This window comes from Asterias amurensis, chromosome 7 (assembly GCF_032118995.1).
Source record: "Asterias amurensis chromosome 7, ASM3211899v1".
Taxonomy (NCBI): domain Eukaryota; kingdom Metazoa; phylum Echinodermata; class Asteroidea; order Forcipulatida; family Asteriidae; genus Asterias; species Asterias amurensis.
In genome coordinates, this window is record NC_092654.1 from 16,757,165 (window position 1) to 16,771,629 (window position 14,465).

The window sequence follows — 14,465 nt, forward strand, 5'->3', positions numbered from 1 at the left end:
CGTGTTAGTCGACGAGCTAAAAGGAAAACCGTGCAATTTCGAGGCATGTTTGTGTGGATCATTGTATTTTACTTTTATCCATATGCATTTTATTACAACGATTACAAACGCTTTTTGAAGACCAGCTCGACCGATCCAAGGCAACGTGTTCCTTTAAATGATGCAACAAATATTTAGTGGCCTAACGTTTCCACCCTTGTAGAGTCTTTCTCAAAGGCAAGAATGTTTTAAATGATCTTGTCCTTTTAATTGTCACACAAAGTGTACCATGTCTAAAAGAAAATGTGACCAGATCTTGAATGCCTGAGCTGCATATTTATCAAATAAAAAGCATACTAAAAAGGTCGATGACCCTGTCAAAAGGATCTGACCGAATCATAACTAAAATTAACATGCATTATACAGAGGATATCCATTTAGTGCATATTCTTTGTATGAGTTATTAATAAGCCTGCTTTGCATCGCAAATGTAGCTCGTTTTCCATTGATACAAATCATGAGGATTGATGACATACTTTAAGGTTTGCAAGCAATCATAGAAATGCAAATAATTGTGTGAAGCATAACAGAGCTGTCAGCCTTGTGTGGGAGCAGAAGGAAAATGCAAGAGAACAACAGCATGACGCATGGAGAAAGGCTGGTGTAAGCACCCTGAAACCTCCACAATGCCCATAAATCTTACTGTCTGGATTATTCCAATAGAAGCTCAAGCCGAAATAGAGCAACCAGCAGAAGTTACTGTTGAGGTGATGCAAAGTGAGCAATCTGTGGACATTGACCTGGGAACCACAACTCAAAAGGAAGCAGTTTCAATCGAAATTGTACAGGAAGATGTTATCTCAGTTGAGGGCCTACCATCTGAAGACAAGGCAACTGTTGTGATCCGTAGTCTACCATCACAACCCGAAACTGCTGAAGAAACTCCTGACAAACTTGTTTCTCTACCAGAAGAGGAGTTCGAAACAGCAGCTACTCTCAGAATTGCTCCTGTAAAGGAGTTGGAAACAGAAGAGCTGGAAGTGTATGAAGACTCTCGCCAGACTCCAAGACGGAAACCAGGCACAGAAGCTGTCACAGTGGAAATTGGTAAAACACCCTCTGTTATTAGAGTTGACTCGGTTGAAAGAGCACCTCTACCAGTCAGAGATCGTCTAGAAACTTATCCGGAGGAGGAGCTGTCTGACGCATCTGTTGTAAAATTGCTTCCAGAAAGAGAACATGAAGTTGAGGAGCTGCCAGAGGAATTAGTTGATAAGACAGCAGTACAGAAGATCAAAGATGCCCCTGTTGACAAAGCTACAAAGAAAGCAGTAACCACAAGAGAAGCACCTGAGGAGGTCTCATTAGTCCAGCCCAGGAAGCCCCTTGAATCAATGACAGAGGAAGAATTAAAAGAAGCTGTATCCATTCAACTTGCTCCGGAAGATGTTTTCGAGGCTGAAGAGATTGCAGGGAAACAACCAGAAAAACTTCGTCCACAAAAGTCTATAGAAGAAGAAGTTGTTTTAGATCAGGTAGATACAGTGAGAACATCTGTTGTCAGAGGACCAGCTGAAATGGCTATTGCACCCTCTCTTCCTTCAATAGATAGACTTGGGCTTGTTACCGAGGAAGAACTTGTTGAAGCAACAACAAAGGAATACATCCCAGAGGATGTTGAAGAGGCAGCAGAACTACCTGAGGAGGTCACTGTTGATGTAACTGCTGAAGAAATCCCAGAGGTATCTGTCACAGTTGGTAAAGTGTCAGAGGAAAAGCCTACCACAATTGAAGCCTTACGGCAACAAACGGAACTAACCATAGCACCAGGTCCTGATATTGATGTAGTTTATGAACGCACAGAGTACTTGGATAAGGTAGAAGAGGAAGATTTAAAAGAAGCAGCTACCCGCAAACTGAAACCTGAAAGGGAAGGGGAGGCTGAAGAATTCGTTGTTGGTGAAATTCCCAAAGTTAAGCCTGAGGAGGTTCCAGGGGAAGATTTACCTTTGGACCGGGTGTCAAAGCAAAAACCATTGCCAGTCAGAGATGCACCAGAAGTTCAAATTGCACAAACAAGACCAAAACTAGATTCTTATGAAGAAGAAGAGTTCCAGGAAGCATCAGTTATGATTGTTGCTCCAGAAGTTACTGAAGAGTATGAGGTCCTTACAACAGAAGAAACTGAGGAATACTCTCCTGATAAAGCTACAGCTGTTGTTGATAGAGCTTCCACAAAGGAGGTGCCTTTGAGAGATGCACCAGAAGAGGTCAGAATTGAAAGGATCAAAGCTCGCATGGAATCTGTTGATGAAGAAGATCTCAAAGAGGCTGTTTCCATCAGTGTAGCCCCTCAGAGAGAAGAAGAAGTTGAAGTTTTAACTGGACTACAAAGACCTGAAGAAGTAACATCTGAGGAGGTTCCATCTGTCGATGTCTCTGAGGAGGTGTCCATGAAACCCACATTTGTCAGAGAAGCACCAGATCAAGTTCAGACGAGAAGACTTCTTGCTAAAATGGATTCTGTCGAGGAAGAGGAACTCGGAGAAGCTGTAACAGTTCGGGTTGCTCCTCGACGAGAAAGAGAGGTAGATGATTGGCCAGAAGAAATAAGCCAAGAAGAAATCGCACAACCTGAAGATACAACAGACACAGTTTATCAGAGAGAACCTGTTGTCATTTCACATCCATATGAACCAGAGCCAGAGTACATGCAAACACGGCAGATGCTTGACGTCCTCCCAGAGGAACAACTTGAAACAGCTCTGACTGCAAGACTTGTCCCGCGGGATGAATTTAAAGCGGACACTCTACCTACTGAAGAGGTCTCACCATTTGAAGCAACATCTAAAAAGACACCAGTTGAAGTTACCCTTGGTGTTGAGGGAAAACCCCTTGTCCGCAGTATGCCTGGTAAAGAAAAGGGCCCTGAGTTATTGGAAGAGATGGAAGGAATTGTGCTGGAAGATTTGGAGGAACAGACCGCTGTACAACTTGTTATTGAGAAGGAAGAGACAGTTGTGGAGCGCCCTGTGGCACCAGTCATTGTGGACAAGATTACAAATAAGGTAAATATATATCCACATTTTTATTAGCAATAACTGTTCTGACCTTTAGTGAATTTATTTGACAAAAAAAAAACTGTTTAGTTAACAATGTAATATCAACAATTCTGATGTTCTTTGAGAACCCTAATTCAATTAAGTTCAATTAAATGTGTTATAAACATTTGGTTAAAAAACAAAAAATTGTTTTCGAGTGTGCATTTTACAATAAAAAACAAAAGACAAATTTTTTAAATAGAAAGGAAGAACCATAAAAAGATAAGCGGGACAGATATTTACAACCATCCTACGAATGCTACGGTGACGACCAACAAAATAAAACCCACAGAACCTAAAAAAGTGTTTCAATTAACAAAGTTAAAACAGCAATTCAGGTAATCTTTGAGAATCCTAATAATTATATTAAAAATGATGTTTTTGTTTTAGAATGTGAAGTCTGGCAAACCTGTTAAATTCACGTGTACTGTGACTGGCACGCCAACGCCTAAAATACAATGGTTTCAGTAAGTATACTTCTTGCATTAGATTTATATATAAGTTGAAGAAGTATTTTTTTTTGTATGCTATAAAAAGGACTGAAAAAATTTGTTTTTGAATTTAACTCTATATGTTCAAATTTTTGAAACAGGTCCGCTTGAAAACAAACAAGTTGTACCTCGTTCAATATGCAAATTAGACAACTGTCAGGTTTTATGTGAAAATTACCTTGGCGCAATTTCATATGAAGATAATGAATGTGTTTGTTTTGGGTTTGTTTTGGGTTTTTTTTTTGGGGGGGGGGGGAGGGGTGGCAATATTTCTTGGCAATTAAGGAGGATTTTTGACTAAATCGTTTACCACAAAAACTTTGTTGGCTTATTTTATATAGCATCAAGGTGGTGTTTTCTTATTAAACAACTGGCCAGGTGAGATGTATTCCACTTTAAACTTTAAAACTTTTGAACGTTAAAAATTTTCTCACCTTTGTTTCTTGCAGTGACAAGGAGCTCCTAGAGTCCTCCGTCAGGTTTGTACAGACCTTTGAGGAGGATGTAGCTACCCTTGAGATCCAACAACCAAAGGCCAGAGACACTGGAGAATATAAGTGTGTGGTGATCAACACTGCTGGGGAAGACATCTGCACTGCTAAGCTTTCTGTTACAGGTAAAGAACTTTGGATTCTGCGGAAGAAGTTTTCCCCTGTGAAAACTGCTTTCGTAAACTATTTGAATTCTGACTGAATTAACATAATCTGATACTGTTGAATCGGGCATGATAATCTTCCTACTTTAGTCTGATTTTCCAATTTTTGTTTGCCTGAAATTTAGGATCAAACAGGATCAAATAGCCTACATTATGTGCAGATGATGGTCAGCCCTTGTATTAAAATATATAATTTTCTTACTTTTACATTTTCTTGGGTAACATTTTTGTTCCACATCAAATGAGGTACATTTCTTTTTCAACATCTGAAAAGTTGTTCAACCTGTGTTTTTATTTAAAACTTTGTATACTATTGCATCAAAAGACACTTGATTTTTTTTCTTCTGATTAGTGACAATGATTGCAGAAAGCTGTATTCCGGTCAAAATGGCTTGTTGTAACTGTTTATTTACTTATTTTTTACCGCAGAAGTGAAACGAGCTCCTACGTTCGTTCAGAAGCCTGAAGTTGCCGAGACCCCAGAAAGTAAGTCTCCTTGTTACTTTCCTTTTCTTAGAAAAAAACAGCCAACGTTCAAAATTCTGACTTACATTTGCAACTCAAAAATAAATAAATAAATAAATAAAATAAAATGAATTAATAAAATACTTTTTCACTCAACAGCGACAGATGCAGTTTTCAAGTGCAAGGTTGATGGTTTCCCGCAGCCTACCATCACCTGGAACAAGGGTTGGAAACAAGTAAAAACTGGAGGGCGCTTTACTGTGTCTTATGACGAAGCAACAGAAGAGAGTGTCCTCACCATCAAAGATTCCACACAAGCTGATGCTGGCAAGTATACATGTTTCCTCAAGAGCCCTCTAGGTGAAGAAAATGCCGCAGTGAGTCTTAAAATTGCACCTAAGCCCAAAGAAAAACCCAAGGAGGAGGTTGCAGAACAAGCCACAGTCGAGAAGTTGGAAGAGGTTGAAGTTCTCACTGAGGTCACAAAGCCTGAAGAGGCCAGACCAGAAGTTGTTCCAGTTGAAGGTCCAGAGGAAACCATTCCTGAAAAGAAACCCTCTGTTAAAGAGGCGCCAGAGGAGGTGACGAAAGTACTTAAGCCACAGGTGTCTCTCGAAGCTGTTTCTGAAGAACAACTAGAAAAAGCAGCCCTTGCTAAGGTGGTGCCTGAGACAGAAGAGCAAGTTGAAGTTCTTATTGAGACTACACAACCAGAGGAGGTGGAAGTTGTAACAGTTGAGGGGGTGCTCGAAAAAGTTATCCCTGAGAAGAAGCCAGCTTTGATTGCTGCCCCTGAAGAGCAAGTGACGTTAGAAGTGAAGACACAAGTAGCAATGGAAGCCGTCACAGAAGAGCAACTTGAGACAGCAACAGTGTCAAAGGTCACTCCTCAGAAGGAGGAAGAAGTTGAGGTTCTTGCTGAGATTGAGAAGCCAGAAGAAGTCACTCCGGCTGTTGTTTCTGTTGAAGAAGCTCCAGAGGAGGTCTTGCCCAAGAAGAAGCCAACTCTCATCACTATGGATGTTGAAGAAGCAGTTACTAAAGTTCCAAAAGCTCAGGTGTCAATGGAAGCAGTTACAGAGGAAAAGCTTGAAACTGCGGTTACAGCAAAAGTCAAACCTCGTGCAGAAGAGCATGTTGAAGTCTTGGCTCAGTTCAAGAAACCAGCTGAAATTGTGGAAATGCCAATCGAAGAGGCTCCACAGGAAACCATCGCAGAAAAGAAACCTTCTGTAATATCTGCTGAAGACATAGTCACCATCGCACCAGTAGTTCAAGAAGTATTGGAATCCCTTCCAGAGGAGCAGCTGGAGGTGGCTGTTACTAAAGTCGCTCCACAGCCTGAAGACGAGGCAGATGTACTCCTGGTTGGAGAGAAGATCACTCCAGTCGAAGCCAAACCTGAACAAGGTCCCAGTGAAGTCATTCTAGATGTGTCGGAGCAGAAAGCAGTCACCATCAGAGGTATTTCTGGAAAAGACATCGTCACAACAGTGATGGAGGAAATGCAGGAGATTCCTGAAGAACAGATTGAAAGACTAACAGCTGCCGAGGTTGTGTTGGAGGTAGAAGAAACAGTGGAAGAGGTTCCCTTGGCACCTGTGTTTACTGCCACCATCAAGAATAAGGTAACACTTGTTTTTTTGTTTACAATTAAAATAAATTGTAGTTGCACTGTTTGATACCTTAATTAAACATAACAATATTTACTTTTAACTGCTTGAGGTTGGTGATCAGGACCCAATTTAATGGAGCTCCTTTATAACAAAATTATGTATACAAGCTTAAGGTTACCAGCCAAACTACCATGTCACTCTCACAATTTGTGACTGGTATCCTGAAAATTTCTGCTCAGCACAACATCTTGAAACATATTTTTTCTGCTTTAAAAACAGTTCTCTGCATTAATTGTTATACATAAATAAGGAAGTGTTCCATCTGGTTATATCTTAATTTTCTTTTGTACTTTTTGTATTTCACAGAATGTGAAAGAAGGTAAACCTGTGACATTCACATGCTCTGTAACAGGAACACCAAAGCCAGAAGTCAAGTGGTTCCGGTAAGTTAGTTTGTATAATGTGTAGTTTAGTAAATTGTTAGTTTGGATTCACAACTGTGAATTTGATTACCCTCGGAACCGAAAATCTTCAAATGTTTGCCAACATTTTGTTTTCCTTTCAAGTGTGTGTGTGTTTCAACAACTTCTAACATTTCATCATTCATTTGGTTCAAAGATTATCTTGAGTGAAAATACTATAGGAATACCAACTTTGAAACAAAACAACTTGAAAGTATATCAATTTTGGTTTTTCACCCTTACACTTACCGGTATACATGTGTATACTTAGTACTTTCTCGGTTTCTGTGAGAAAAATTACAGGCATATCACTCTGGTGGGATTCGAACCCACAACCTTTGCATCTCTAGCGCAGTGTCTTACTAACTAAACCACAGAGATTACCCTGTAACTAGATGCAGTTTGAATCCTATAACTTTAAAGTAACCTCATGGTTATTTTTTGTTTTCAATCCACAGCAATGAAGTAGAGCTACACACTTCTAAGAATATTGTAGAAACTTTTGCCGATGATGTCGCCACACTTGAGATACTTCACCCCAAGCCCAAAGACACTGGGGAATACACATGCGTTGTGATCAACCAAGCTGGTAAAGATGTCTGTAAGGCCAAACTAACCGTGACAGGTGAGACTAACCATATTGTGTCTTTTATAGGAAAACTCAATGACTACTGATTTGGTACCATTTCATATTTTACGGAGAATTAAATTCTGATGTGATTTGTGTTGTTCAATGAATGTTATCTTCTACTTTACTACTCGGCAAAGTCCCATGATGGGATATCACGCCAGGATTGTTATTGAAGATATGAAATTCTCAATCAGACAAATGTCAAAGGATTCTTGTCACTCATTGGACAATTTTATTCCAAACAGCAGAAAAAACTTATTTTAGATAAAGTGTCGCCAATTTGAGATGAAAAATTAGCATGACATTTAGCTACTTTCCCCAATAGACTTTATGAATTGGCGTCACCCCACTGCCATGTGAGAGGTAAAACGATTATAAAACAATGGACAAACGCAATTTTAGTGAAATCCTAAAACCAATGCTTTGCATACTCATACAATTTTAAAATGTTTTTTTCTCCAGAGGTGAAAAGAGCCCCAACTTTCACAGAAAAACCAGATGTACCAGATACCCCAGAAGGTGAGACTTATTGATAATGTGTGAAGATGTTTTTCAATTTTATGAATGGATTTGTTTGTATGCACATTAAGTAGAATTTTTTTTCAGTTAATTAAAAAATAGTTTAAATGGAAAGTGGTAATTTGCTGGAGAAACACAATAACACAATTTATAAAAAATGGCATCCCTCAATTTAATAATTGAGTTTATTTGTGCAGATAAATTTTGAAAAACATGAAGTGCCACTAACAATGAAATATTATAATTTGTTTTCTTATTAAGGTACTGAAGCTGTTTTCCGTGCTAAAGTCGAGGGCTTTCCCAAGCCTACAATTACTTGGAACAAAGGCTGGAAACAGATTACAAAGGGAGGACGCTTCACAATTACGTATGATGAAGACACAGAGGAAAGTGTTCTTACCGTCAAAGACGTTACAGCCTCAGATGCTGGCAAGTACACATGCTACCTCAAGAACCCTCTTGGTCAAGAAAGTTCAACTGTCAGCTTAAAGGTAACACCTAAGCCAAAAGAGGAAGTTGCTATTGAAGTGCCAATGGAGAAACTTGAGGAAGTTGAAGTTCTTTCAGAGATCTCTAAACCAGAAGAGGAGAAACCAAAAGTGGTCCCTGTTGAAGTTCCTGAGGAAGCTGCTCCAGAAAAGAAGCCAACGGTGATTGAGGCTCCTGAAGAAGTTGTCCAAGCTCCTAAGAAATTAGTTGCTTTAGAAGGAGTAACGGAAGAGCAGCTTGAGACTGCAGAAGTCACTGAGTATGTGCCTGTCCAAGAAGAGGAGGTAGAAGTTCTTTCTGAAATCACACAGCCTGAAGAAGTCACTCCTGAAGTGGCTCCTCTTGAAGAGCTTCCAGAAGAGATCACTTTGAAGAAGAAACCAGCTTTCATCATGGCTACAGAAGAAGAAGTCACTCTTGTACCAAAAGCTAAAGTATCACTCAAGGATGTAACAGAGGAACAACTCGAAACAGCTGTGACAGCCAAAGTACAACCACGGCCAGAAGAGCAAGTTGAAGTGCTTGCTGCAATCAAGAAACCACAAGAAGCAGTACCTGAAGTGGAAGAAGTTCTTGAGGAAGCTGCTCCAGTAAAGAAGCCAACTGTGATTGAGGCTCTTGAAGAAGTTGCGCTAGCTCCCAAAACACTGGTTCCTCTAGAAGGCGTAACCGAAGAGCAGCTTGAGATTGCTGAGGTCACGGAGTATGTCCCAGTCCCAGAAGAGGAGGTACAAGTTCTTTCTGAAATCACTAAGCCTGAAGAAGTCACTCCTGAAGAGGCTCCGCTTGAAGAATTTCCAGAAGAGATCACTTTGAAGAAGAAACCAGCTTTCATAATGGCTACAGAAGAAGAAGTCACTCTTGTACCAAAAGCTAAAGTAGCACTCAAGGATGTAACAGAGGAACAGCTTGAAACAGCTGTGACAGCAAAAGTGCAACCAAGACCAGAAGAGCAAGTTGAAGTGCTTGCTGCAATCAAGAAACCACAAGAAGCAGTACCTGAAGTGGAAGAAGTTCTTGAGGAAGCTGCTCCAGTAAAGAAGCCAACTGTGATTGAGGCTCTTGAAGAAGTTGCGCTAGCTCCAAAAACACTGGTTCCTCTAGAAGGCGTAACCGAAGAGCAGCTTGAGATTGCTGAGGTCACGGAGTATGTCTCAGTCCCAGAAGAGGAGGTACAAGTTCTTTCTGAAATCACTAAGCCTGAAGAAGTCACTCCTGAAGAGGCTCCTCTTGAAGAATTTCCAGAAGAGATTACTTTGAAAAAGAAACCAGCTTTCATAATGGCTACAGAAGAAGAAGTCACTCTTGTACCAAAAGCTAAAGTAGCACTCAAGGATGTAACAGAGGAACAGCTTGAAACAGCTGTGACAGCAAAAGTGCAACCAAGACCAGAAGAGCAAGTTGAAGTGCTTGCTTCAATCAAGAAACCAAGAGAAGCAGTACCTCATGTAGCAGAAGCTCTTGAGGAAGTCAAACCAGAGCAGAAACCTTCTGTAGTTTTTGCCACGGAGGAAGTGGTTGCTGAAATACCTTTGGCCAAAGAGGCAATGGAGATAGTTCCTGAAGAAGAGTTTGAAACTGCGATCACTAAAGTAGCCCCACAGCCAGAAGATGAAGCAGATGTCCTTCTCACTGTGGAGAAAATCTCGCCAGTGGAAGCTACACCATCTGAAGTGGTTCTTGATGTATCTGAGGTGAAGCCAGTGACAATAAGAGGCATGCCTGAGAAGGAAGACTTGGAACTTCTTGAGGCAGAAACTCTCCCTGAGGAGGAGGTTAAAAAAGTAGAAGCAGTCGAGGTGGTTGTGGAAGAAGAGCAAATGGTAGAGGAGATACCAATTGCACCGGTTATCACAGATAAATTCAAAAACAAGGTGAGATTGTGTAATTATCTTGGCTGCTGTTCTTTTATGATTTATTTAAATACTATTTATTCAATAAAATGTCACTGGTTAACCCTAAAGAGTTTTACTTATCATAACAAAAATTGTTTTTACAAACTATTTAACTTAGATTACCAATGAGTTTTTTGTTTTTAATTTCTGTGATATTGCAACACATTTATTTTACTTTTTGTAGAGCACCAAAGAGGGCAAACCAGTCAAGTTTACCTGCACAGTGTCTGGAACTCCAAAGCCAGAGGTTAAATGGTTCTTGTAAGTATATTTTTTTATTTCTCGAGTTTATCATTTGTATACAGAGTAATTATTGTATTTGTCTCAATGGCGTGTATTGAACTGATTTTGTAACATTGTTAGCAGTTGGCCTTTTTAAGGGAATGTTTTCATCATCATTTCTTATCCCAGTGAGTGATTGTTTAAACTATGATTATTTTAAAAGTTCTTCAGCTTCTTAAATTGAGTAGCTGGGGTAGAACCTCCACCAATGGGTATGCAGTTCATGAACAATGTTGTTATAAAATGATCACAAAAGTACCTTCTTATTGTTGTTACCAACTGGGCCCAATTTTATATAGCTGCTTAACCAGAAAATAGACCTACTGCTTAAAAATCCTTGCTTAGCAATAATGAGCAGGATATCAGTCACAAATCGTTCATGTGGCATGGTATTTGGCTTGTAACCTTATTCTGGTAAGCATAATATTGTTTTGCTTGGCTTAAGCAGCTCTATAAAATTGGGCCCTGGTTGATGGATCATTTATAAGACGTATAACTGATGGATATGCAACTTGTATTAAAAATCTTTTTACCGCAACTAATCTTTGTGCCACTGAATGCAACTTAGAGAAGAGAGACAGTGTATAAACCTATAGCTTTTTGATGGTGTTGATGTACAGCGTCTGCAAAATTCCTCAAAATACAACACCAAGGCTGTTGGTAGCTTCACATTCCAGACTTAGAGGAGACCCGTGTCTTTATACTAAATCACACCTATATGCAAATTTAATTCTACCATCAGAAACAAAGAATTACTGGAAGCCTCCACCCATTACATCCAGACAGTGGAAGAAGACACTGCCACTCTAGTTATTGAGCGGCCGAAACCTAAAGACACTGGGGAGTATAAGTGTGTGGTCATTAACACGGCTGGTGAAGATATCTGTACCGCTAAGTTAACAGTGCAAGGTAACAATTCAGATTCAATAAGCTTGGGAATTTCAATTTGTAAACTCGGCTGATATCTATGTAATGTTTGACTTCCGATTTTTATGCTCTTGGAAAAATCTGAAAATTTGTGATTTCATAGCCTGAAATGTCTATTAGAGCTAGCCTACACCATGTGTACATGTAGGTCAGCCCTGGTTCTCAATATTGTATTCCTACTTTTTGTAAGGGACCAAATGTCATTCCTGGTGTAAAGAAAGTCTCTTTAACACTATACATTGGAAAATAGATTGTAGTATAGTATAGATTTTATAGTGTATTTCTTAATATAATTTTGTTTAGGATATTTTGTAGTTGCAGTGTTAGGTGAGAAACAGTGGAATCATGTTTTACAAATTATACCCATATTCTTAAACCAACATCATTTGATGAAGTATTCCACAACATTCAACAAGTTTGAAGTAAACATGTTTAATTGTGAAACTTTATTTGAATCAGTCATGATTTATGGAAGTTACCTGGATCAAAGTTAGTATCTTTTAAAGCAAGTTCATTCCTCTCAAATGAAACACACTCGCCTAAAACCTTTACAATTTTCTTGTTTTCTTTTACTATTTATGAATAACATTTCAAAGATAATATCAAGTGTTACTTGTAACAATCTTTCAGTAAATGTCAAATCATTGTTAAACACAAATTGTAAAAAATGTATTGTAGCTTCACTAAAAAAAATGTATTGTAGGTTAACGGTTTAATAAATTACAATTTTTGCATAACCCAGCATGAGTAAAATTTGTATCACCTTCCCCTAAAAATGTCTCTCAACTTTCTTGTCTTAGTAAGACAAACCAACACCTTCCTACATCATCTGGTTGTTCTTCTCAAGTCAATCTGTATTGATTGGATGTGTCCGCTTGGGGCATCCAGTTTATCTTAATGCTTACAATGTTAAAATAAGTTACTGCTTTAAATATATACATCATTATGTATGTATTCATAAGTAAAAAACAAAATTCTGGAATGGTCGAACGCAAATTTACCATACTCGGGTATGGTAAAGATGATAATAACCGAAACATAACTAGATAATGGCACATGAAGTGTTACTGCAAGCTGATTTTAATGGACTAAACTACATGTATTTCAACAATGAACCGAGAAGTGATTTTTGAAAAGTGCATAGCATTTTTCTGATTGTTCTGAAACATGTTGTGGTGAAATCATTGTCTTTGTGGTGTTTGAACCAGGTGCTGTCCTTGTCTCCATTTGTAACTAGTGTGTTTTGAGTTTGTAAAATGGAACGGCATAAAGAAAATAGTTTCAAAGGAGTAAAGGCAATAACAATCACTGGTTTGAAGCAGTTAGTCAAAAGTTCATCTGACACTGTGAGGCTGAATAAATCAAATAAATTAAAGGAAATTGACAAATAAACAACCAGTTTATACAAAATGAATTGTTATTGTATAATTGAAATCTGGACTAGGTTCTTAACACCAGTAGAACCTTCAAGTCAGAATGATTTTGATCCTCATACAACACTAAAATTTAATCAACAAACATTCAAAACATACACTATGGAAATGGTCATGTACGTTGCTTGCAATTATTTGTATGTTTGTATTCATATGAAGGAGAATTTATCATCGCAACCACTTGACTTTAAATTTAACTCTTTCACACAATACAGAGGTCAAAAGAGCACCCTCTTTCATTGAAAAACCAGAAGTGGAGGAAACACCAGAAGGTAATGAGAAAATGTTTCTATGCTTTGTACTTTTAGGCAGCAACAATCTCAAATATCAAGCAGCAGTACATTTTGAAAAAGTATTCTTTTATCCTTGGCAGCCAAGAAATTTTATTCACAAAGTACCAAATTGTATTATTTTTTTTTTTACTTTAAAAAGGAACTGAGGCCACATTCCGCTCGAAGGTGGATGGGTTCCCCAAGCCCACTATTACCTGGAACAAGGGATGGAAGCAGATCAAACCTGAAGGGAGATTCACCATCAGCTATGACGAAGACACCGAAGAGAGCGTCCTGACAATTAAAGACACCACGCCTACAGATGCTGGAAAGTATACCTGCTACATCAAGAACCCTCTTGGAGAGCAAAGTTCTTCAGTGAGTCTTAAAGTGACAGAGAGGCCGATAGAAATGCCTGAGGAAGAAGCACCAGCTGAGGAGTTGGAAGAGGTACGCCCAGAAATCTTACAACCGGAAGAAACCACTCCAGAAGTTATCTCTGTTGAGGAAGTTAAACCTGAAGAAGTCACCCCTGAGTTTGTCCCAGAGGAGGAGGTATCTGAGAAGAAGCCTGCTTTCACTGTGAGCTCTGAAGAGGAAGTCACTAAATTGTTGAAAGCACGTGTATCAGTAAAAGGAGTGACTGAAGAAGAAGTTGACACAGCAGTTACTGCCAAGTTCAAACCTCGATCAGAAGAGGAGGTTGAAGTACAAGCTAAGTTCAGGAAGCCAAGAGATGAAGCTGTTGAGGAAGAGGAGATTGAATATGTTATCCAGTCAGCTCCAGAGAAGTTGGAAACTCTTGAAGAGGAGCAGTTGGAGACAGCTGTCACAAAGATTGTCCCTCACCCAGGAGATGAAGCTGACGTACTTACAACCCAAGAGGTTACTCCAGTGGAAGCAATTCCAAAACTCGAGGAGGTCTTGGATGTCTCAAAGAAGAAGCCAGAGAAAGTCCGAGGAATGGCTGAGAAGGAAGTTGTCCCTGAGAAATTGGAAGACACTGAAGAGATTCCTGAAATCATTACTGAGAAGCTTGAAGCTGTCAAGACTGTTGTGGAAAAAGAGGAGAAGGCTGAAGAACTCCCTGTCGCACCAGTCATCACTCACAAACTCAAGGACAAGGTATGATGACACCAAATTAATTTGATTTCGCTGCAGTTTAAAAGCCACAGTATTAGTCAGTGACTCATAAAGGAAGGATTCAGATCACTGACTTAAAAAGAGAGGGCTGTATTTTTGGACAACT

At 39.2% G+C, this 14,465-nt stretch overlaps 1 long non-coding RNA gene across 1 annotated transcript; it reads left to right on the forward strand.

Moving 5' to 3' along the window:
• The first annotated feature begins 4,110 nt into the window (after nucleotides 1-4,110).
• LOC139940156 (uncharacterized) lies at nucleotides 4,111-5,014 on the forward strand. The gene is made up of 3 exons (XR_011786391.1): nucleotides 4,111-4,187; nucleotides 4,656-4,712; nucleotides 4,851-5,014. It is a non-coding gene; the product is annotated as an uncharacterized lncRNA (long non-coding RNA).
• The last annotated feature ends 9,451 nt before the right edge of the window (nucleotides 5,015-14,465 follow it).